The following is a 24,070-nucleotide window of genomic DNA, read 5'->3' as shown; positions in this document are numbered from 1 at the left end:
GTTGATGTGCATGGATATTTCTCTTGGCTAAATACCAAGGAATGGAATGGCTGTTTCATACGATAGGATTATATTTAACTTTTAATGAAAATGCCAAGGTGTTTTCCAAAAGGATTTGTGATATTTTACATATCCATAAGCTGTATGAAAATTACAGTTGCTCCAAATTCTTGACAGCACTTGATAGGAACAGCAATTTTAATTTTAACCATTCTAGAAAATGTGGAGAACTATCTGATTGTGATTTGTAGTCTGCATTTTCCTATGACTAACGATATTCAATATCTTCTCATATGCTTATTTTCTATGCATATATCTTCTCTGGTGAAGTGTCTATTTGAAATTTTTTTCTTAATTTGTGGGTTTTTAAATTAAATTATTGAGTTATAAGTATTCTTTAGGGATTCAAAACATGTTCTTTCTCAAGTATAAATTTTACAAATATATTTCATAGTTGGTAACCTGTTCTTATTTTCTTAAGTTTCTTTTGAAAAGCAACAAATGTAATTTTTATTTTATTCTAAAAAAATACAGAGGAGCACGAACACAGTTCCCCACTACCACAAATTATGCAGTCGAGTTTCCCACATTTGGGGAAATCACAGGGGTCAGCACATTGGAGTGCAATGAGTAAGTCTCACCCTGGGAAAACCACCTTCATGATCATGGTATCTCTCCTGCCAGGTAAGTATGAAAAGCAATATTTTACATTTTATGAGGGTCAGTTCATATTTTTTTCTTTTACAGTTAATTCTTTTTTTTTCCTACTTCATATTCTTTGCCTAACTCAAGGTCATTAGGCTTTTTCCCGTGTTTTCCTCTAGGGTATTAAGAATTTCAGTTCTTGCATTTAGATCTAAGATTTACTTTGACTATCCAATTGTTCTTGAGATAGTATCAATTTGTCACTGAATTGTCTTATCAACACTATCAAACAAATAGCTATATATTTCAGGATCTATTTTGAAAAGTTTTTTCCTGTTCCAATGTCCTAAATATTTATCTCTGGTCAATACCATGATGTCTTCATAATTATAGCATTATATTAAGTCTTAAATAAGATACTGTGAGTTTTCCAAATTTTCAAATTATTTTTGCTATTCTAGGTCCTTGACTTTTCCATACAGCTGTTAAAATCAGCTTGTTAATTTCTACAAAATATAATAATTTCTAGCGTTTTCAATTGAAATTTTACTGACTCTATAGGTCAATTTTGGAATAGCTGATAACAATACTGAGTATTCTAGTCCATAGTCACAGTATCTGTCCCTTTATGTAAGTCATTTTCCTTCTCTCAGCAGTATTTTGTAGTTTGTAGTTCATGAGTCTTGCACATGTTATGTTAAGGTGGTCATTTTATACTTTTGTGATTTTTCAATGGATGTTATTCTTCTCAATTTTGACTTACAATCTATATACATATAATCAATTTTGGTATTATAACGTTTTATATTGCAACATTTATATACTCTTTTAATAATTTGAGGAGCTGTTTGTTTGTTACTTAAAATTTTCTACATAGAAGATGTTGTTTGCAAGTAAAGACAGTTTTATATTTACTCCAAAATACAGAATGCTTCTATTTCTTTTTCTTACCTTATGGAATTGGCTCCAAACTCCAGTACAATGTTTAATAGAATAAAGAAGGAGACATATTGGTTATCCCCAATGTTAGAGGGAAAATATTTAGCTTTAACCCTTAAATACAATGCTAGCTATAAAATACACACGCATACACACACACACATGCTGTCTTTCTGTCAGGTTGTAAAAGTTTCCTCTGTTTCAAGTTTGCAGAGTATTTCTCAAGAATGGGTATTTGATTTCATTAGTTGATTTATATGCATGTATTTAGCAGCTTTTATGATTCTCTCTGTTTATCTCTTGATATAGTGTATTATAATGGTTGATTTAGGAATGCTAAACTAACATTTATTTCAAGAACAACAATATTTGGCCAAGACACAATACCTTTATATATTTTTTATTACATTTACTAGAATTTTCCTAAGAAAATTTTGTTGATTGTCATGAGAGATATCAGTTTATATATAATATTGCTTATAACATTCAGATATTATCCTTCAAATCTCTAGAATATAATAGTCACTCTCTCATTTTGGATATTTGTATGTTATGCCTCTTTTCTGTTCTTTGTTATCCATTTGGATAGATAATTGTCAATTGTTCTTTAAAAATTTTGCATATGCTTTTCTCAGTTTTCTCAACAGTTTTTCAATTTGTGATTTCACTGATTTCTGCTCTTATTTATTTCCTTTGTTCTGTTACTTAGGGTTTAAACTACTTTTCTTATTCTATTCTCTCAAGGTGGAAGCATAGATCACTAACTGTACATGTTTAATGTTATAAAGTTCCTTCTAATCCCTGATGTATCTATATTACAAAATATTTCTATGCATTCTCAATTTCCTTAAGATTAAAATATTTTCTTATTTCTCTTGTAATTTGTTTTTACTCATGGATTATTTGTAATGATATTTACAATAATTATTTATAACAATAATAATAATTTACTATATATGGATAAGTTCCATGTATTTGGGGCTTTCCATATACTTCCTGTTATTTGGAATATAATTTCCTTCTGATCAGAGAAAAGAATTTGTATTTTCTGAAACATTTTAAATTTATTGGGATTTGTTTTATGACCAGAATATGGAATATTTCATTAATTGTTATGTATGTACTTAAAATGAATGGTGTTGGGTGTTGTTAGGTGGAGAGTTTTGTAAATGTATATCTGGTCAAGTTGGTTAGGTGTATTGTTCATGTCTTCTAGATCCTTACGAATTTTCTGATTATTGTTCTATCAGTTATTGTAGGAGTCAGGGAAGAAGTTGTTGAAATTCCAATGATAATTATTGATTTCATTAGTTCTCCTTTCAGATTTAATCAAATACCTATAAAAAAAGCAAAGTTGTAGGTGACCAGGTATTTGATACCTTACAATATTTTAGTTAAATTAAGGACTAAAATGAGATTGGTTGGTTGCCTCTAAATGTACTGGGATAAGTAGGGAAGAAAAGATGAGTTCAGGGCTTCAAATTCCCAGAGAAAACTTTGCATAAATGTTATGAAAGCACCCATGTATGTTCTGAAGGAAACCCTTATCTGCAGTACCCACAGAGCTAGGATTTCTGGAAATCAAACCCAAAATCTCATTTTGTGAGTAGCTGAATTACAATGCAAATTGAATTCCCAACCTCACAGGATGTCTATAATTGGAAAGAAATGAGATCCTGAAAATCGGAATGAGGATACATGGGAAGATCCCAGTTGGCTGGGTATATCAAAATCCTAAATTCTGCTGAGCCTACGTTGCCGAAACTTGTATGCCTCTCTGATGAGTTTCATCATGCTTTGCTTGAAGAAACTTAACGGCCTCCCCTGAGGTAATTGTCTTGTAATTGTTCACTGATGCTCTTTAGAACCTACACTCACCACCTTTCTTTGCTTCTAGATCCATAACTAGAGTCAAGTCCCAACAGGTACCAAAGGGTAAAATACAAAATTGTAACCCACAAGGAAGTATGCTACACACCAAAAGAACTGAATAATGTATCCAGTTATACAGATGGAAATTTGTGGATTATATTTACTAACAAATATTAAGGGTATGAGACAATGGGGAAAGAAGCATAAATTGGACCAGACTAAAGTCATTGATATAAGTCTGCTAAGCAGATATTCTGGATTCAAACTTATAGCTCAGATGCTTAGAAAGGACTCTGTCTTAGTTTGCCATATTGCTATGACAATTACTGTACAATGGGTTGGCTTTACTAGCAAGCATTTATTGTCTTACAGTTTGGGAGGCTAAATGTCCAAAATAAAGGTTAGTGCATGAACAGGGTTTATCTTCAATGTCTGTAGCATTCTGATTTTGGCTTGTCAAAATCTTTGGGGTTCCTTGGCTTGTAGTCTCCCTGTATCCCATCACATGCTGGTCTCTCTCCCTCTCTTTGTGTCCACTTTTCCAGTTTCTACTGAATTCTAGTCTTTTGCTCTTCCCTGCAGCTTTCTCTAACTGGTTTCTAGTTGCTTCTCTTTATAAAAGTCTCAGTAATATGGATTAAGACTCACCTTGATTCGGTTGTCCACAAGTTAACTAATAATAACATCTTCAAATGGTCCTATTTACAAATAACTTCACATCCACAGAAATATATATTAAGATTTAGAGCATGTCTTTTGTTGGGGCACATAACCCAATATACCACAGGCTCTAAGAGTTGTCTTTTTTGGTTGGATGAAAATGGACTAAAAGTTGGTCCACAATAAATGAAGTTGAAATGCCAGAATTGTCTCAGTATAGTATGGAGATTGAAATGTTAGAGTGGATTTATCATGAAGACCTGTTCACCCAACCCAGGAAGACACAATTTTCACCAAGACTGTGAGAACTAAATTAGTAAAAAGCAGAAGAATAATTCAGTCTGAAGAGAAACCAGAGCATGAGAAACAAATTTGTGAGGGGAATGCCAGCATCCTTGAAGAACTCTGCTCTTCTCTGTAAGTCAGAAATTGCAATGAGAACTGCAGCACAGAACTGGGATTCTTAAATGCAGGGGTGATCATTGGATCCAAGGGTGGTGGGGGCCAGTTTTTAATGACCAAAGACAAAGTGGGTACGTAACCGTAATGGGTAACAGAGTAGAAGTAGTGGTCACAATTGTCTAACTCACCAAAACCCATGTTGACTAGTTGATCATAGTGTCCTTGAAAAGAAATAGATGGGCATTTTGCTAAATTCTTACTTGGTCTACATACATCAGAAAGTTTTAGGTTAAGTGCACAAAAATCTAAGTTAATCAACAAAACATAGGTGTGCCGATCAATTTGTAGGCATAAGCTAGTTTACAGAACCAGAACTCCTTGAATGAAAGAAGGCAGGTCTCCTTGATGACGAACCCTCCTACATTGTCAAAAATATATACTGTTAGTCTTTCTCCCAGCCTTCCCCAAAGGTACCCAGAGACATATACCAGAATGACTATTCACTGAAGAAAGGGAAACAATCAGACTTTTTAGGGATTACTTGCCATGGCTCTGAACCAAAACTAATTTCAGGAGACCCAAAATATCACTGTGCTCCATCAGTCAGAGTAGGGGCTTATGAAAGTCAGTTGATCAATGAAGTTTTAGCTCAGGTCCATCTCAGTTGAGTCCAATAGGTCCCTAGTCATATCCTGTTATTATTTCCTCAGTTATGGAATGCACAATTAGAGTAAGCATACTCAGCAACTAGCAGAATCCTCACATCAGTTCCTGATTAGAGAAGTTAGGGCTATTACAGTAGTAAAGGCTAACTAAAAGCCACTAGAGCTCCATGTACCTGGTAAAAAAAAAGTAAACCAAAAGCAATTGTGGGACTAGGAAATGTCTTCCAGAAGGCTATATATGCTCTAAATTAGCATCTACCATATGGTGCTATTTCTCCCACAGCCAGAATCCATGGGTCCAGGGATCAAGGCTGTTACTGATTCGCTAGCAAATGTTTTGCTTCCTTTCTTTGTGACATTCTCCTCTGCAGGTCTGGAGTTCTTAGTACTGAAAGGAGGAATCCTTCCATAAGGACCGATGCACAACAATGATTCCATTTAACCGAAAGTGAAGACTGCCACCTGGCCATGGTGGGCTCTTCATGCCTCTGAATTTAAAAACAAAGAAGGAATTTACTCTACTTGCTGGAGTTGTGGATCTTGATTATCAAGGAGAAACTGGGTGGCTGCTACACAATGGGGACAAGGAACAGTGTGCCTGGAATTAAGGAGATTCCATTTGGTGACTTTTTGTGCTACCAGGTGCTGTGATAAAAGTCAGTGGAAAACTACAGCCCAATCAAAGAGGACTGCTAATGGTGAAGCCCCTTCAGAAATGAAGAATTGGGACATCCCACCAAAAATCACAACTAGTTGAGGTGCTTGCAGAGGCTAAAGGGATTATGGAATAATTAGTGGAAGAAGGTGATCATAAATATCAGCTATAACCATGTGGCCAGCTGCAGAAATGAGGGCTGTAATTGTTACAAATATTTTTCCTGTTTTGTTATGTATATATATGCGTGTGTGAAGCAAATGTTTTTATTTTCTACTTTCCCTTATTCTATTGTCATTTAAAATCAGATATATTAATAATAATTAATTTTGCATTAGAATGTTTAAGTATTAAATTAAGTATTAAGTATTAGGCTATCAGGGAGAATAATGAACATCATCTAAGGGCATGCAGCCTGTTCTAGGGTAAGGGTAGGTGAAATTTCAGTTGTACGCAGGATTTTTGTATCATGGTTTGACTTTGTTATTGTCTTTATTTGGAGATTAAGTATGGTTTAAGAAGAGTATGAGTGCCAGGTTGACAAGTGAACTGTGATACTTTGTTTCATTTGTCAAGGGAGGGAGGCCATAGTATTCAGTTATTTAATCAAACACTAAGTGTTACTGTGACAGTATTTTGTAGATGTGATTAACATCTATAATCAGTTGAATTTAAGTAAAAGTGGTTATCTTCAATAATCTGGGTGGGCCTTATCCAAGCAATCAAAAAGCCTTAAGAGAATTTTTTTTTTTTAAATATAGCATTTTGTAACTAAACTCAAGTTCAAAAATAAAGGAACAGAATAATATCCTCTTTAGTTTAGTTTTATTATAAGTTAGTAAAGGAAGTATGAATTTGTAAATAAGTTTACCATAAAATAAACAATCACATAAAATCATGGATTAAACCATTAGAGTTAAATTAAGATGATTGACTAGAGAATTCCATTTTATTAAGGATTTCTTTGATTTTTGCAAGGAGCCATATAACTAAGTGTTGTAATTATTAATACACATTTCATATCAATATGGCATATAGCAAATACTATATCATATAAAATAATGTATCAATGTTAATATTAAAGTTCATATGTTTTGCCTATTTTTATGAAGAATTCATCTGTTACTAATTGCTAAAATCTTTTATATATTAATGTCATAAAACATTTATGATTATATGCCTTATACACATTCTCTCACTTTTATTTTCATTTTAATATTAACCATAATTTTATGGTATATATCAATTTTAATTTTTCATGCAAAATGTCGATCTGGTTCTATTTTGTTGTTTTCCTTTTATGCCTGCAATATCTTCCCTGAACATAAAACCCTCATTTCTTCTAGTCATTTATGGTTGCCCCCTTTTGGCCTTTTAATTTTTTTAATCATCTGGATTGCATTTCCCCCAATATATCTTGCTTTCTTTATTGATTTCATGTGAATTGTGCCATTCTGTACATAAATGGAGTTGAATCAATCTCTCTCTGCTTTCTACTTGTTTCTACTAGTCAGTCAATTCTTGTGTTATGCTAAACTATTTTAATGAGTTTGGTATTCTAATACCATTTTGATATTAACCAGTACAAGTAACTCTCATTATTCTTTTATTTTTTTTCAGAATTTGTGGATGTTATAATCATTAATTTTAAAGATGACCTTTAGAAACATTTTTAGAACCTTCCAAAAGCATTCACTGATATTTAGACTGGAATTATATTGTATTATATACAGAGTTAATAAGTATTTAAATTTTTGAATACTTATGCAGAGTTAATAAGTATTCAAATTTTTGTTAATTTTTTGCACTTATTTTACATTTCTGTTAGGTTTATTTCAACCAAAAACTCAACTCAGTAGCTTCATGTGTAGCTGCTCTACCCATTGTGATATCTTTGCCAGAGAATATTAATATGGGTTCAGATCATGATATGTAGTCATTTAGCTCAGGAATGCATTATTTTCTGTATAAAAAAAAAAGGATCAGAAAAATTCACATACACTTAGAATAGAAAAGAATATATATGTCATAATATTATCTAAAACGACCTGACTGACTGGATATCATTCAGAACACCACAGTGTTCACTATTTTATGCTAATGAGATAGGATAGCCAAGAAACAGTTATTTATATTGGAGAATATGATAAAACTCATGAACTCTAGAGGACAGAAGATAACCCTCCAAAGAATAATGGTTCCACCAAATAGTAAAAGTTTTAAGTGTCCAGAAGGATAAGACATGTTGAGACATTTCCTTCATAGTGAACAACAATTTATTACATCTTGTATTTTCTACCATAAAAAAGTTTATACAAACTGTTCCAGTTTGCAAGCTGCCAGAATGCAATATACCAGAAAAAGAACAGATGCTAAAAAGGGGAATTTATAAGTTCCAAATTTACAGTTCTAAGGCTGTGAAAATGTCCAAATAAAAGCAAAGTTATCAAAATGGCCAACCTAAGGCATCCAGGAGAAGATAACTTGGTTCAAGGAGGCCAATGATTTTCAGCATTTCTCTCTCAACTGGAAAGGCACATAGTGAACATGGCGATGTATGCTAGCTTTCTCTCCAGGTTTCTTGTTTCATGAAGCTCACTTGGGAATGTTTTATTTCTTTATCTCCAAAGGCCTCTGGTTGTGTGGTCTCTCATGGTTTTTGTAAAAAAGCTCTGTAGCTTTTTCCAAAATGTTTCCTCTTTTAAAGCATTCCAGCAAGCTAATTAAGACCCACCTAGAATGGGTGTAGTCTCATCTCCCTCTAATCAAAGGTTAATACCCACAATTGCGTTGTCACATCTCCATGGAGATAACCTAATCAGTTTCCAACCTACGGTACTGAATAAGGATTAAAAGAAACAGCTGCCTCCATGAGATAGATCAGGATTAAAACACAGCTTTTCTAGGTTACATAACCCTTTCAAGCTGGCATACAAACCTTATAACTTTCTTTGGGTTCTTGAGACAGCATACGCCACACCTGTGGATATTGCTTTGATTTATTATACACAGATGCTTGAAAGACTGTCAACTTTGAGTGAAGTCTAGATCAGAAAAAGTATCTGCAACAGGTTCAGGCTGAGTGTCAGCAGAACTGATTCTTGTGCCATACAAACCAGCCCATCATACAATATCATTTTAGGAGTCACAATGCAGAGTATATTAGTTTTCTTTTGCTGTGTATGAAATTATCACAAACTTAGAAGATACTGCTAAGTGCTAAACAATGCAAATTTATTATTTTCAATTTTGTTAGGCTGGAAATTTTGGCTCAGTGTAGCTAAATTCTCTGTTTATGGCCTTACAAGGTTGAAATCAAGGTGTAGGCTGGGACCATGGTCTCATTTAGAGTTCACAGTTCTCTTCCAAGCTAATTTATATTGTTGGCAGGGTTCAGTTCTTTGCAGTTGTAGGACTGAAGGTCCTCTTTTCTTGCTGGCTGCAGGCTAATAACAGCATCCTAGAGGCTGTCCTCAAGTCCTTTCCACATGGTTCCCTTCACAGGCCCTCTGAAATAGCAGTTTTCTTCATTTTTCAAGGCCAAAAAGAAAATACTTCCCTGATATGTCAACTCCTTCTAAAAGGCTCATGTGGTTAATCCAGACTCACCCAGGTTAATCTCTTTTTGATTGAATTAAAACTAACTGATTAGTAACCTACTCTTGGAAGTGATATCCCACTATACTCACTGGTTCTACCCAAACTTTAGATGAAGAGATTTTATAAAGCATGTTCATCAAGTACAGAAATCTTGGAGTCCATCTTAGTCCATTTTTGGTAAGATGCCTTCCGGGAATTATGAAATTTCCATGCAAGTATCATGATTTATATCCTTAGGGTTCTTCAACAAGTCTGTGTAAGACAGACTTATGGTATGCTATAGGCTATTGTAGAGCTGGAATGCCTAAGCGTAAGATCAGCAACTGACTTGCTTATCTTCAACCAGGTACTGCCAAACCCAGCACAGCAAGTCAAAGGGTGGATAGGGCTAGAAGTAATCTATTGTAAAATGGAAGTGGTGCATCTGTGATTGAGCTCAAACAGGATGAGAAGGCAAAAGTAAGCTGCAGGGAGGTGCAATGGTGGCTCAGTGCCCACTTGCCACCATTGCACCTCCAGAGACCCAGGTTCGTTTGTCGGTGCCTGTCCCATATTAAAAAAAAAAAAAAAGTAAGCTGCACAAATAAATTACATAGACTGGGGTTGATCCAATGCTTCCTCTTCCCCTCACACTTATGCCATATAGGGATGACCAGGTAACCAAAAAGGAAAATTAATGGGTGTCAGCCAAATATGGATAGCAGCTACACTACTGTCCCACTCAGGGCTATCTTTTAAAGGCATTGGTGAGGGGAATGATTGTCTAAAGACTAATAGACGAGCTTTGGGTGCTGCACTTGTTCTTCCAGTTTGTGTGATTAGAATATACTTGGATTCACAGGCATTGGTAAATGGACATGCGAAAGTGGGCACAAGGTAAAAATTCTTTTGCATCACATGTTAACTTTCAGTAGAGAGCATCTACTACAGTAAGGATTTAAAAAACAGGTAGACAAAATGACTTGACAAGTGTATCTCAACCAGCCTTTATCAAAGGCTAATTGAGCATATGCAAATTGGCACATGAACAGCAAAACCAGTTGACTTGTGGTCGGAAGTTTTAAATGGGCCCAATAACTGAACTCCCACTTATCAAGGCTGATCTACTTACTGCTGCTATACAATAGCCAATCTGCCAGTGGCAGAGACCAAGGTTAAATCACAAACATCCCCATGTTTCATGGAGAAATCAACCAGTTAATTGGTGGCACGTTGACCTACAGCACCGTTTCTATCTTATAAAGGAAAATGATTCAGTCTTATAAGAATAAACACATATTATGAATATGCATTTGCCTTTCCTAACAGCTGGGCCTCAGTCAGCACCACTCTCCAAGGACTACCATTTGATCCCATTTAATCTCATGTTATCCAAGAAAATAACTCTACAGTAAAAAAGTGCTGGACTTGATGCAAGATCATGGCATCTTGAATCATTTCATATACTGTGAGATTTATAGAGTAATGGAGTGGCGGGCTGAATACACAGAAGCACCAGTTCTGAGGCAATCCTTTGTGAGTAATATGTGCTATCCTCCAGAATTCATTGAACACATTAAAATAATGACCTTCATCTGGGGCCATGGCTCAAATAAGTAGAACATATAGGCCCAAGAACTAATAGATGAAAGCTAGAATGACCTTGTTTTTTATCATTTCTTGGTACCTATTGAAGAATTTTTGCTTATCATCTCTAACAGTCTGGGCTTTGCAGATTAGAGGCTCTGGTTCCCAAAGGACACTTCCACCAGAGAGACACAGCAAGAATCCTTTGACCTGTAACTATAGCTACCTCCTCGATATTATGGGATTCTCATGCCAAGAATCCAGCAGGCAAGAAGGAGAGCCACCATCTTTTTGAACTTTCAGAATAAATCTGATGAGTGATGCCAGATTCAGAACTTCCTATAAATTTGGCTGAGCCCTGTGTTGAGACAATATTTTTAGGTTTCAATAACCCACATCAGTTTTCTTACTTTTCTAGGAAAGACAGCACTCCCTAGTAAACCTCCACAATGCTAATTTCCATCTCTGAGTCTGCTTGTCAAGAAGTCCCACCTGCAATGCTATGTAAACTTGAGAGGAAGATTGTCAATGTTCACCAAAACTCGCTTGGCTTTTAACTAGAATTACACTGAATCTACAAAAATTTGAAGAGGACTGATATCTGAAAAGGTTGGATCTTGTAATTATTGAATGTAGTATACCCATCTATTTTTATTGGAGTTCATTAATTTCTCTCTAATTTCCAATGTGATTTCTCCTTTAAGTTGAATTGTATTTAAGAAGGGCATTGATTAATTTCCCAATATTCTGACATTTTCTTCTCATCTTTTCCTTGTTGAATTATAGTTTGATTACAGTAAGTTCATAATCTACCAACATATATATAAAGTAAAATGCATATGGAAACACAACAGTAAAACTTCTGTAAACCAAAGACAACAAAAGAAACTCTTAAAAAAAGCCAGATTTTAAGAAAAGAAACTTTACTTTCAGAAGGAAAGTAATCAAATAGATAGCATTTGATAACAGGTATGATGGACAAAAAAAAAAAAAAAAATAGCAGAATGAAAACTGAACGAGGCTGAAATCAAACCAGTGCCAAATGAAAAATTTATATCCAGCAAAATTACCTTTGAAAGGAAGGCAATCTCTCTTTAAGCCATCTCAGCAGGTGAACTCACTTCCCTCCCCCTTCTATGTGTTATATGACTCCCAGGGGTGTAAATCTCCCTGGCAACGTGGGACAGGACTCCTGGGATGAGCTAGGACCTGGCATCATGAGACTGATAAAGCCATCTTGACCAAAAATGAAAAGGGAGAAATGAGACAAAATAAAGTTTCAGTGTCTGAGAGATTTCAAGTAAATTCTTAGAAGTTATCCTGGAGGTTATTCTTTCACATTATATAGATATCCCTTTTTAGTTTATGGTGTACTGGAGTGGCTGGAAGGAAGTACCTGAAACTGTTGAACTGTGTTCTAGTAGCCTTGATTTTTGAAGGTGATTGTATAACTATACCTCTTTCACAATGTGACTGTGTGATTATGAAAATCTTGTGTCTGGTGTTCCTTTCATTCAGCGTATGGACAGATGAGTGAAAAAATAAAGATAAAAACAGAAATAATAAGGGGGATAAAGGGTAAAAAGTTGGGTAGATTTAGATCCTAATAGTCAATGGGAGGTAAGGAATATGAGATATGTGAATTTTTCTTTTTTCTTTTTATTTCTTTTTCTGGAGTGATGCATATATTCTAAAAAAGATCATGGTGATGAATGCACAACTATGAGATGATATGGTGAGCCACTGGTTGTATAACATGTATGGACTGTATGTGTGTGAAGATTTCTCAATAAAAATATTTTTAAAAATGAAGGCAAAATAAAGACATTGCTAAGGAGGGAGAGAAATACTCAGATAATTTGTCATCATAAACTCATAATAATATATATATATACACAGAAGGGACTTCTTCAGTAGAAAGAATATTATATCAGAAAGAAACACTATAAGACAAGCAGAAATTATGGACAAAAATTAAATGGTAAATTGTGGGCAAGTATAATTGAATGTTGATGGACAAAATAGTTATGATGTTTTTTAGGTGTCAGAAACATACATAATTCAAGAAACTATAGTAATGAGAAAATGTAGAAAAGATGTAAATTGTTAAGACCTATCATTACTTGGAAAGCAGCAGATTATATAAGACTGTGATAAATCAAAAACGGTTTTGAAATCTCTAAACTGTGCTGTTGAATATAGTAGCCACTGGCCAAATACGGCTATTGAGTACTTGAAATAGACCAAATGGAGATGGATGTTTTATGTAAAGAAGAATGTGGAATACCTCATTAATGATTTTTATATTGATTGCACGTTACAATGATAATATTTGGGTTATTGTATGAAGTAAAATATATTATTAAATGTCATTTTATTTATTTCTTTTTACTTTTTTACTGTAGCTACTAGAAAATTTAAGCTTACATAGGTGGCTAACCTTATGTTTCAATTGGACAGTGTTACCTTAGAGTATCTACTAAAAGAATAATTTTTGAATGTATAAATAATGAAACCTCAAAAGAGAGATAACATCTAATGTAACATAAACACAAAAGAGAAACAAATTAGAGAAAAAAGAAAAGATATATCATAGCACATTTTCAGAATACAAAGATGAAGAACGTCCTAAAAATTCCAGAGATAAACATCAGAGTCTATATAAAGTGATAGGAGCCAGAAAAGCCACAGTAAAACTTAATTCTAGAAAAAGAATGGAACAAAACCTAAGATTTTTAGGAAAAATAACTTTCAGTGTACAAGTCTCCATTAGATTTATAAAAAGCTGTGAAGACAGAACAATAACAATTTCAGATATGCATGAATTCAAAAATAAACCTCTCAAGAATTCTCTTTGGATGTTCCTAGGAAACTTACTTTATCAAAATAAGAGAGTAAAGCATAGAAAAGAAATGGATCTGGAAACATAGATAACAACAGAACTCTCAGCATGGGAGTTGAAAACAAGGCAAGTTAAAAACAGTGCAAATTGTAGGAGAAGCTAAGAAAGCTAAAGAAGGAAGCCCTCTAGAATTTAAAAAGTGAAGTAGTAAAAGGAAAGGAAAATACATATCATATGACATATATGTGCATTTGGAAAATGTTTTCTTAGGTTTTTGACAGATCCATTAAAATATTTGGGAAAAATAACAGTATTTCTTTAGGAAACTGGAAAGGTGCAATAATAAAATAATTATATCCAAGAAAACATTTTTGATTTCTATGATAAGGGAAAATTGATCATAGTACACTACTTGGCTCAACAAGGAGTTATATTTGCATAAAGCCATAATAATAAAAAATTTGATTAATAAAAAATTATGATATAACTACATTAAAAAGATAAGAGGAGGAGAGAAAAGGAAATTGATTTCTCAGCTATAATAGGGAGCAAATAAACAATATCTGAACTCTGTAATTAAAGAAATGGACTTACAAATGTATTATACAGTGGTGTAGATTGAAATAATAAAGGAAACAGCCTCAAAACCTGACAGGAGTTTTCTCTGGAAAAACGACTATGGAGTTGGTAAAATGGACCAAGAATATATTGCTTTGAACTGTGAGTTTTAACATATTTTTGCATTTTAGCATTAATTGACTTTTTCCATAATGTGCATGCAATAAATTAATTTAAATTAATTATAAGTAAAATTAATTCCATATTTAATTGATCTCAATGAACATTAAAATTTTATTTTTTGTGATTTTTAATTGTTTCACCACTCTATTGACTGAAATATCTCAAAGTAGATTTTCAATAAGTCATATGAGTTTTCTACTGTCTGTATGATTTCATACCTGAACATTTCTGTGTCTTTCAGAAGTGAAAAAGGAACTAGTAAAATCTACCTAGGAAGAAATTATATACTTAGGTTTTATTTTAAGTTAATATTTGATAGAAGTTTGAGTTCAGACTGATTTTTGTAATTTATAAATAACTTGATTTTATTTGTTGACTTGTTTGATTCTGTTTTTCTGATTATATTATGGCTTCAATAAGTCTATTATCTTTTAAATCTTTGACATTCAAATTTGTGTCCTGACTATATCTGGTTATTTTTCTCATTCTTTAATTTCCCTTAGCACACAGAGAGTTTGGTGGGGTACAAGTTAAGAACTAGTACCCTTTCCTATTTCCCAAGTGAAGCTATATTTCAACATTGTTTAAATTTTTTTTTATGCTGCATGGTGGGGTCACATTTCATTCTTTTTCCATGTGACTATCCCGTTATTGTAGCACTAGTTGTTGAATTTCTGTTTGTTTCCTTGTTTTTAGGAAGTCCATGGGTCGGGAATCGAACCTGGGTCTCCCACATGGCAGGTGAAAATCCTACCACTGAACTACCCTTGCACCCCCCCCAACATTGCTTTGAATTTTTAATGATGTCCACAGGGGAGGAGGCACCAAGAAGATTGATGTCTGTGAGCTTGTCAGCATCTTATCCATAAATGTGGGAATCCTTAATTTTCCTAAATTCATTCCAATCCTGATTTGCTAAGCATTAATTATCTTGAGTAAAAGGCAGCTCTGAAAGAAATGTACATCCTACCAGCAAAGATTAGCCCTTCTGCTGTCCTTTTGATACCATCTCTCCCTACCCCCATGAGTTACCAGTTCCCTCACTTAAATGTTACTCTCTCCTTCTCCTTCTCTTCTCTCTGGATGCAAACATGTACAGACACACCTTAATCCAGAAATCTGGCAAGAGATGAGTGTGCTACTTAAAGGAAATCTATAGCTTTAGTGACTATAAAGAGAACAAGTGCTTTGAAAAGAAAATATAACTGCCTCCTAATCTATATTTTTGGTGAAAACTGTAAACATAGACTTGATTAAACACAAGATATAAGCTCATAAAATTATTTACATAGTTACTGGCTATAATTTGAAACAATCATAGAGAACAAATGGACTATTTGATGAAAATCAAAGAACTGTCATCATTTTAAAAATAAAAAAAAATACCCTAGAAACCACATTCTATAAGCTTAATTTTAGTATTAGGAAAATGCTAAAATAGTGCAGTAAAAATCTTATTAATTCTTAACACAGGGGACCAGAGAAAAGAAAAAAAACAGAATTGCAATTAACTTGCTTGAGATTATCTGAAAAAAGTTTTTATTAAAGTACCATAGCGTCTAGATATCTGGGGACTAGCAGCGTTTTAACTATCCAAAATAAAGCAATATTAGATTAATAAGGTTTTCTGTAACACAAAAACAAAGCTGCAAATTTTTATGAAAGAAAATAGAATTCTGGGATAAATGTCTTCTTGAGGAAAATTTTTCGCTAATATGAGAATTATACTCATATTTATTATGTAAATCATTGTATAATTCTGTCCAATTGCTTCATAGCAAAATAAGGACTCTGAATTGCAACTGCTTTTATTAGTTAGAAAAAGTCTCTAACATCAAAGAATTTTCTGGCAACAGTCAATGATTATCTTAACCAAGACATTTTGCTAAGGATCTTACAATGGCACTCAGTGCAATGTGCTTGAGAAAAACCACCACAAAAAGAAAATAATTGTGCTCATTGTATAAAAATGTGTGGTCTTGATCAAGAATTGAAGGAGTGTCAGAAAACAACAGAAAAAACAAGAATGACTTTAACATAGGATAATTGTTGAATGTTATGACTTCTCAATTCCTGATTTTCAAAATCTTGCTTAAGTGTCTTATTATGATTCACTAAAGAATTATTAAGGTACTTATTTTAGCCCATGAAGACAGTGTGATGAAAAATTAAAAGAAAAAGCGAAAAGCTGGTATTGAAAAGAAATGCATTTTATGCCCCCCCCCCCAAATAGGTAGTAATCCATTGGAATCATAAACATAGATTAATATAAATTGGGAAAAAATTGAATAAGAAGAGGACATTGGGGATAAAAGAAAGAGAAGGCTCAGATATTAAAAAAAAAAAAAAAGGGGGACTGAGAAATGAAATTCCCTATGGTGTGTAATTTGGCAATATCTAGCAAAATTACAAATGCATGACATTGTATATGCATTGCACTAGCAGAGTAACATGCCCCTTGAACCAGCAATTGTAATTCCAGGAAACAATAGCCCAAATACGTTGGCAAAAATATGAAAAATGGTTCTGCAAGACTATTGTAATAACAAAAAGTAAACAACCAAACTGTCCATCAAAAAGAGCTAAGTTAAATAAATTTTGTGCATTGATAAAACATTGAAGCTTTAAAAAGAAATAAGAACCAAGATAGATCATAGTTTGTGTCTTAAAATACACCTTAGCAAATAACGAAGAATAAATATCATGTAACAACATGTTTTTTAGACCAAAATAACATTAAAATAATAAAATAGGGTGGGGCGCAGTGGCTCAGCAGGCAGAATTCTCACTTACCATACCAGAGACCCGGGTTTGATTCCTGGTGCCTGCCCATGTAAAAAATAAATAAATAAATAAAAATTTTAAAAATAAGATAAAGATAGCTGGAAAATACTTCAAGTACTTGGATAATAAACAAAGCACCTGTAAATAATTCACGAGTCAAAGAAGTCTCAAGAGAAATTTAAAAATATTTTGAAGTGAATGAAAATGAAAATACAACTTATCAAAATGTGTGAGATGCAGCAGAAGCAGTGCTTACAGGAAAATTTATAACTAAAGGCATATATTAGGAAAGAAGAAAGATATAAAATCAATAATCTCTGCTTCTACGTTAGGAAACTAGAGAAAGAAGAACAATTTAAAGCTAAAGAAAACAAATAATAAAAATTAGAGTAGAAATATTAAGAAGTTGAAAACAGGAAAAACTCAGATAAAATCAATGAAACCAAAAGACAATTCTTGGTAAAGAAATGTCCAAATTAAGGTACCAACAGGAGGTTATCTTCACTCAAGAAAGGCCAATGAAGTTCAGGGTTTCTCTCTCAACTGGAAAGGCACATGGCAAACATAACAACATCAGCTAGCTTTCTCTCCAGGTTTCTTGTTTCATGAAGCTCCACTGGGGTTGCATTTCTTCTTCATCTCCAAAGGTCTCTTTGGCTGCATGGGCTCTTGTCGTTATCATGACTCTGAATTTTTCTCCAAAATGTTTCCTGTTTTAAAGGATTCTGGTAAATTAATCAAGACCCACCTGAAATGGGTGGAGTCACATCTTTCTCTATCAAATGTTAATACCCGCAATTGGGTGAGTCACATCTCCTTGGAGATAATCTAATCAAGTTTCCACCCTATGGATCAGTATTAAACCATGACTTTCCTAGGGCACATAATCCTTTCAAACAGGGATAGATAGATAGATAGATAGATAGATAGATAGATAGATAGATAGATAGATAGATAGACAGATAGATAGATAAATAGATGATAGAGAGATAAGATTAAATAGGTGGGTGGTTGGATGGATGATGGATGGATGAAATATATCCTGAGAATATATGATTTTCAGAAAAAACATACAAATATTCAGGGCTAAGTAAAAATTATAATCTGTAATTAAACAGGAAATATTAGTATAAAATATTGACATTTTCCTTTTCTAAAAATTTTATATGCTTAGCTGTGTCCACCAAAAAAAAATAAAGCAATATGACTCAGTAGTAATTTGTACACATAATATTCATATTTTGGTTTCTAAATATCATTTATAACTAAGAGGATAAATGTCTGAATCCATGTTCTAGACAGGAAATGCAAATGTGAATCTTGATCATGTAATTCCTAAAAAAATAAAGCCCAAAGATCTCATGGTGTCCTGGCTGGGCCCTCCTTCACTCCTTACCAATTTGACATGCAGCCAGCTCATGCTCCCAGGGAAGAGACTTGGTCCCAGTGTTGGAGGGAGCAGAGTAACCATCATGCAATACAGGAAGTATGCATGCCTAGCCCAATTTGTTTAGCAGTGTCATGAGAGATCTGTTGTTCCAGAACTTCTCCTCGGTGTAGAAGGCAGCTCACTGAGCTCTCCTTACAGAAGGCTGTGGGAATTCAGTCAATTTATGCTGCCTGGGACAAGTGATTGCTAGTAATAGGACATACAGTGCTGTGTCTGGGGTTGTAAGAAAACTGCTTCCTAGGGAGAGGGGACATTTGTACCAGTGTAACTTGAGGAATTCCTAGGGCTAGACATAAATGCACAAGACAAGAGACATGTGTTAAAAAGATCAGGGAGGGCAGTTTGATTCCTGGTGCCTACCCATGCAAAAAAAAAAAAAAGAAAAAAAATCAGGGAGGGCATCACACAGGACCTGGAACTATTCTCCAAACTCACTCAGGGAAAAAATCTGAAGGGGAGCACTCACAAACAAGTCAATCTGCAAAGATAGGTAAAGATGTTTCCTTTTCTCCTTAAAAAATTTTTTTTTAACTCCAGGCATTCAAGGAAAACTCTGTCATAGCACTAGCTTAATACAAGCTTACTGAATAGAAAACTCAGAGTCTAAATTGCAACAATACATACTAAAATATCAAAATGTCTAGGTTTCAAGAAGAGTGCAAAATGTACAAAGTGACAAGAAAGTATGGCCCACCCAGGCAAAGGAGAAAATTAAAGCAATTAGAAACCATCAATAAGCAGAGTCAAATGAGTACATTCCCAACAATGACTTTAATAAAATGGTCCTAAATATTCTCTAAAGGAAAACATAGGCAAAGAACTAAAGGAAATCAGGAAAGCAATTGATGAACACAAAATATCAATAGAGATATGGAAATTATAAGATGAAGAACAGAATAATAGAAATTAAAAGCTACCTAGAGGAGTTTAATAGCATTTTGCAGCTGACAGAAGGCAGATTCAGGGAACCTGAAGATAGGAAAATTGGAAACATCTAGTCTGAGAAGCAGAAAGAAGAAAGGATGAAGAAAAATAAACAAATCCCGATGAACCTGTGAGACACCATCAAGCATACCAATGTCCACATTGAGGGAGTCACAGAAGGAGAATTAAGAAAAGGGCAGAGAAAATATTCAAAGCAATGCCCGAAAGTTTCCCAAATTTAATGAAAGACATGACTATACACATCAAAGGTGTTCCATGAACTTAACACAGGATAAACCCAAACAGACCCACCCCACACCATGGTATAACCAAACTGTTGAATGCCAAAGGAAAAGAGGGAATTATGAAAACCTGAAGATAGTGGCAATATGTCATACTCATGGGAACCTCAATAAGATTAAACACCAATTTCTCATCAGAAACCATGGAGGAAGAAGGCAATAGGAAGACATATTTAAAGTGCTGAAAGAAAAAAATTGCCAACCAAGAATTATGTGTTCAGAAAAAAAACTGTATTTCAAGGATGAGGAAAGAATTAAGGCATTCCCCTTTAAACAAAAGCTGAGGGACTTTGTAACCTAGACCAGCCCTACAAAAAAAATGCTAAAAGTTCTGCAAGTTGGAAGAAAAGGTAGACAAAATGACTAAAGTCACATGAAGAAATAAAGATCTCTAGTAAAGATAATGCAATGGATAAATATAAATACCAGTATTATAGTATTTTTTACTAACTCCACTTTTTACTTTCTACAGTATTTAAAAAGCAAGTACATAAAATGTAATGATCAATCAATAGTTTTGGAATCATCATGCATAAATATGTAATTTTTGACAAGCACTACATAACAGTCAGGAAACTGAGGGATATAGGGATATAGTTTTGTATGCTATTGAAATTAAGTTAGTTTTAAAGCAAATGAGATTGGTGTAGGTTTAAGATGTTAATTTCAAGCTGCAAGTCAACAACAAAGAAAATATCAAAGACTATGCAAACTCTTAGAGTCAGAAAGAAGGGAACAGGTTATCAGAGCAAGAGGGCAGGAATAGTGAGTTAATGTGAAATGAGTGTAGGGCTTCTGTTAGAAGTGAAGGGAAAAATGGCAATGGATGATGGTGAGGGTGCTGCAACATTGTGAATGAGGTTAATCTCACTGAATGATATGCTTTGGAAGGGTTGGGATGGGCAGATCTATGATGCATATATGTTTTGACAATTTAAAAAAATGAAAGAGAAACTAAAGAGATGATGGCAATAAATGGCACTGGATGGGATCCAAGGATGGAGGAGAAACAGCTCAATAGGACATTATTAAGACACAAGAAAAAATTGGAATATAGAATACAAGCTTTATATCAGTGTTAAATTTATTGAACTTGATAACTGCACTTAAGGTGATTACATAAGTGAATACCCTTATTCATAGTAAATGTGCACTGAAGTGTATGTGCTCAAGGAGTATGGTGTGTGTGGCTTGCTTTCAAATTTTAAAAAGATAGATGAGACAGAGAGAGAGAGTTGGTAAACAGATGATAGATAGAATGATGTGGCAAAGGTTAAAACTGGTGACTCTATATAGCTGAGGGGTTGGAAGTAAGTCATGTTCTGTATATTGGGTTTATACTACTTTTGAAACTATCCTGTAACTTTAGAATTATTTCAAAGGAAAAGTTAAAAAAATCAAAGACTAAGAATCACATCAAAGGGAAACAGGAATCAAACTGAATGAGCCCCAAATGCCCAAAGAAAATAAAGTGAAAGTTTAAAATTATGTTTTCAAAAGTTCACAGGTAAGATGCATGGGTTGTTATGTGGTAGAATTCTTATCTGCCATGCGGGAGACCTGGGTTTGAATCCCAACCCTGGCCCCAAAACAAAGCCCATAGGTAATCACTGGATATAATTATTTTTAAAATTAGTAGAAGGAAATAATCAAGCATCTATCTTGTTTTTCTTGTATAGATAAAATTTAAGTGTAATTAAAAAATTTCTGAAGGACCTTTATCTCAATAAAAGAGTTGTTGCAAATAAATGCAGGAAAAATTCATAAAATAAGAAATTACCACTTTCCTACCCTAATGAAATAATGGAGCTAAACATTTATCATGAGTAGATCACCAATAACTGGTAAATCATCAGCTAAAAAATTATTTTTTTTATTAAAGGACTTGTGGGTTTACAGAACAATCATGCCTAAACTACAGGATTCCCATACACTCTACCAACGGCAACACTTGCATTGGTGTAGAAAATGCATTATAATTGATGATAGCACCTTTTTTTGATAATTCTACTATTTTTTAACAGTAGTTACATTTCTTACAATTGATGGAAGATGATTAAACTAATACTATAATTATTGTCGATAGTTTATGTAATGATATTCTTCCCTCATGTCCCCTACCTATTTTTTTTCATGCATGTCTTTGTTTTATTACTCACCTAACAATAAATTGTATAAAGGGAGTGTCAGTCACAAGGTTTTTACAATCACACAGTCACATGCTAAAAGTTATATAGTTACATAGTCATATCAAAGATCAAGGTGGTTGGATTACAGTTCAACAGTTTCAGGTATTTCCTTGTGGTTATTCTATTACACTAAAAACTAAAAACCAATACCCATATAATAAGTCAGTAGTTATAATCATTTGTTAAATCCTAATTTCTCAATTACTCCTCCTCCCTCTCATTTGGTCATTCTCTCAATCTTTAGGGATATTGGGAAAATGGCCATTTTAACTTCATAATACAGGAAAGGGGTAAAGGAAAGAAACTGGTTGATTTTCTTGGAGAGACTGGTACCTCTGGGTTTCAGTCTCATCTGGCCTAGGGTCAATCTGGAGACCTTAAGTTTCTCAAAAAAATAAACATACTACATAAAACTTTTGTAGAGTCTTAGATAGTGCCCAGGTTATTTTTTTAGGATATTTTAGCAATAATGTTGGTTGGGGCTTGGCAGACTGGCAATTTGCAATAACCGGCTAAAGCTTGCATAGTAGTGACCTCTAGAATGACCTCTAAATTCTGTTTGAAATCTCTTAGCCACCGAAACTTTTCCTCTTTTTTCTCCTCTCCTTTTGGTCAAAAAGGGATTCAGAATCCCATGATGCCAGGACCAGGCTTATCCCTGGGAGTCATGTCCCATGTTACCAGGGAGATTTATACCCATGGGAGTCATATCCCACATAGGGTGCAGGGTACTGAAGAGTTTGCTTAGATAAAATGGTTGCATCTGAAAACCAAAAGAGATTCCCTGGGGGTGACTCTTAGGCATAATTATAAGTAGGCTTACCTTAGCCATTGTAGGAATAAGTTTCATAAGGGCAAGCTTCAGGATCAGTGACTTGACATGTTAAATTGGGAGTCCTCAATGTTTGAGAGTATATAAGGAATTCCACAGGTGGGGAAGGTGAATAGTTCCACATTTTTTTCCTCCAGTCCCTCAAGGGGACTTTGCAAACACTTTTTTATTTTCTACTCCTAATACCCTAGAATGTATCAGTTACATTAACCTGTACAGAATAAAAAGATCTCATTCCCTACTCAAGGTTCCATGTAATTAGGTTGTTTAAATAAATTGACCAGACAGGTTAAATTATGTAATGTGCTACAGAAAAATTAAATTTTGGACCACATAAACATCTTTTACTTTTGTCTCTCATCAAAGTTGGAGTTTTAAAATATAGATAGCATCATGCTTTATCCTGTATTCTTATTTACCTTCTTCCTAAACTGATCCATTTCATTTTTATCTCTAATTGAAGTCTGATCTCTGTTTCATCTTCTTTAACAGTTTCTGTATGGGGTAATGATGACTTTCAGAGCTGCAGAACTCTGACTCTGAGTGTCAGGTGTCACACAGATACTTAAAGTTCCAAGAAACTATTGGGTTATACACAGAGCACAGAACCCCAGAATTTAGAAATAACAATTAAAACTCTGGATAGATGTATACTTCCATAACAGCTTATGATCTAGAAACCTTTGCAATAAGCCTTATTGAACATTATTTATGCCTAAATCATCAATTGTCCAATTTCTTCCCACTTTCTATCCCTGATAACCTATGCTCTCAAATTCAATTATCCAAGTTTACTCATTAGAATTCATTTTGTGAGATGATACAATATTTGTCCTTTCATTTCTGACTTATTTCACTCAACATAATATCCTCAATGTTCATTCATCTAGTTGCCTCACAACTTCACAGCTGCAGCTGCCCAATATTCCATCATATGTATGCACCACATTTTGCCCTTCTGTTCATCAATCGATGGGCTCTTAAGCTACTTCTATCCATCAT

The 24,070-nt window shown here is 34.0% G+C and overlaps 1 non-coding gene across 1 annotated transcript; it reads right to left on the bottom strand.

Moving 5' to 3' along the window:
- Positions 1-529: 529 nt before the first annotated feature.
- On the bottom strand, positions 530-692 carry LOC143649044 (U1 spliceosomal RNA). The gene has a single exon (XR_013158922.1). It is a non-coding gene; the product is annotated as a U1 spliceosomal RNA (small nuclear RNA).
- Between the last annotated feature and the right edge of the window lie 23,378 nt (positions 693-24,070).

This window comes from Tamandua tetradactyla, chromosome 10 (genome assembly GCF_023851605.1).
Source record: "Tamandua tetradactyla isolate mTamTet1 chromosome 10, mTamTet1.pri, whole genome shotgun sequence".
Lineage (NCBI taxonomy): Eukaryota > Metazoa > Chordata > Mammalia > Pilosa > Myrmecophagidae > Tamandua > Tamandua tetradactyla.
This window is presented reverse-complemented; position numbering and strand designations above follow the sequence as displayed.